The following is a 2,556-nucleotide window of genomic DNA, read 5'->3' as shown; positions in this document are numbered from 1 at the left end:
TACTCCCCGTCACATGTTTGGCTCCTTCTTGTTTTTTCACAACTCAGCATCTCCCCAGAGGGCTTCCTTGATCTCCCTCAGTAATGAGGTCCCTCTGCTCCCTGCTCTCGAGCCCCCTGGCCCAGCTCATTTCTTGCCTCTGACATCATCTCACAGTTGCTTTGCTTCTGCATCGTCGTCTAGCCCTTAGAATGTGAGCCCCAGCAGGCCAGGGCCACATCTCCCTCTTGTCCCCTGGCAGTTCTGGGTACTCGCAAATGGCCAATACCTGCAGAATGGCCAGGGAGTCAGAGGCACGAGGTCCTGGAGGATCCAGCAGGAATTCCTCCCTGCCCCACAGGATTTTCCTTGCAGGTTCCATGGGCACTCTAGCTTTTATAAAGGGGGCATCCTTTCATTCCCCGATGCCACCAGGCCTTGGCTGAGTCCATGTGTCTGGTCCCAGGGCTATGTGGGAAGGAACGGGCCCAGGCCCTACTGTCCCAAGGCTCACAGCCCACTGAGCAGATCAGGCCACAGGGCAGAGAGGGGCTCCAGTCCAAGTGCTCCTCACCCTCGGATGAGGGTCCCGGGTACCAGGAGAGGTGTCGTCAGCCCAGGAGGTGAGGAGCTAACTCTCAGAGCAGGAAGAGTTTGGTGGGAGGTTAGGGAGGACTTCCTGGTGAAGTGAGGACCAGACAGGCACGGCTGTGGGGAAGGGAACTACATAAGCAAGGCAGATGCAGCCAAGCTGGAAAGCTGGTGCTGAAACTGGGACCCTAAGGGTTGGGAGAGGGTGGGTCCTCATCTACTGGTTACCTGGTCCAGCCCCTACCCTGTGTAGAGGAGGAGGTGACTTATCTAAGGTCACAGCACATATAAAGCTGGGATTCAAACCCAGACCTCCTGGCCCCCAGGTCTGAGGCCAAGCCTGTGCAGGAAACTGTCTTCCACAACCCAAATCTGCCAGAGGCCAGGTCAGGGATCACAGTGGTGGAGGACACAGCCCCTGGGGGCAAGTGCCTCACGTCTGGTTCTTTTGGTCTGTTCTCACCAAGGTTGTCTTCCCTTAAAAAGCAGGTGTGGAGAGCGCCTCTTCCTCCTGGAAGCCCTTCCTTCAGGCCCTACCTTCCCCAACCCCTTCCTGAGCGCCCTCGCACTGTATTAGGCTGTGCTAATATGAACATCTCCGCTAGGGACAGGATAAATCTGCATGAGCTCTGGCTCCTCAGAGGCTGGCACAGTGTGTGTTGGTGGCCGGTGCTGCTGAGTGGATACTGCACCAGTCCTGACCTAGACCCCGACCTGAACTGGCTCCTGACCTGCTTCCAGCTCCAAGCCTGAGCTGCACACTCACCCTTCAGCAATTTGCACTGCTCCTTGGTGATGCCATGCACTTCCAAAGTCACATCCAGCCCCACATTTGGGTCCTTTTGAAACCGTCAGCCCTTAGGGTTTACCCTGCTTGATGCTCTGCCCCCTGCAGAGCCAACCCATGGACATCACAGCCCTGGCATCAATAATTCGGCCAGACCCCAGGCCCATTCTCTCTGCCAGGGCAGGCCTTTGTAAAATGATTAGAGTCTGGGCTCACGTGAGGACAACCAGACTAGAGACGGGACGTGCCTGGGGAGGGATGCACAGTCCTGCCTTCTGAAGGTTTGGCGGCTAGGTTGACAGAAGACACCCTCCCAGTTCCTTCCCAAAGAGCAGTGAATAAACGGAAGGATTGAACGACAAACTTTATTAGAAACGCTCTTCATTCATCAGTCAAATTCACATTAAAGTGGTGGGAGGCAGTGCCGTTTGGGGCTCTGGTGTCCCCCAGCTGTGACAATTTCCAGTTAAAAATCAGCCTGGGCAGAGAGTGTTGGGAACGTGAGCGATGCCCGGCGGCGGCGGCGGCGGCGGCGGCGGCATCATTCCTGGGGGAGGACAGGCTGGGGTGGGTGGAGAAGATGCCGCACGTCCACCCTTCCAGTCACAAGGCTGCCCCCACGGCCCCAAGCTGATAAATAAACACCACGTCACACACACACACGTGAAACAGAAACAAACTCGTACAGGTCTCCTCAAGTGAAAAAATAATTCGCTCAAATACAGCTTTGTGGCAGCCAGGCTGCATCCTGAATGGACGGTTGCCTGGAGACCCTCAGCCCCCCAGGAAGGCTCCCCAGCCCGAGGACATCACCCCGGTGGGTGTCACAAGGCCCCCAATCCCCCCATTAGCACCTTTGGACTAAGCACTGCCCTCACCACACTCCTCTTTTAAAATGCAACGCTATTTAAAACAACAACAATAATGAAGGATACACTCATTCCCTGGGGTGAATTTATCAGACACAGCTTCCCTGAATAGAGGTGCCCGGGGCATCCAGAGACTGGGGCTCGGGGTGGGGAAGGAGGGCGAGTGAGAGGGGACGTAAACAACGTTCAGAGAGGTAACCTGGGACGTGTCTCAGCACTGCTTTGTCCACTTGCCAACTCTGCAACCAGGGCACAAAGGGGCGCCAGGTCCTAAAGAGTCGTGAGAATCCTGCTGCCCTGGGAGGGGTGGTGGGGGCCCGGGGGGCACGG

Source organism: Hippopotamus amphibius, chromosome 6 (genome assembly GCF_030028045.1).
Source record: "Hippopotamus amphibius kiboko isolate mHipAmp2 chromosome 6, mHipAmp2.hap2, whole genome shotgun sequence".
In the NCBI taxonomy this organism is placed as follows: Eukaryota; Metazoa; Chordata; class Mammalia; order Artiodactyla; family Hippopotamidae; genus Hippopotamus; species Hippopotamus amphibius.
This window is presented reverse-complemented; position numbering follows the sequence as displayed.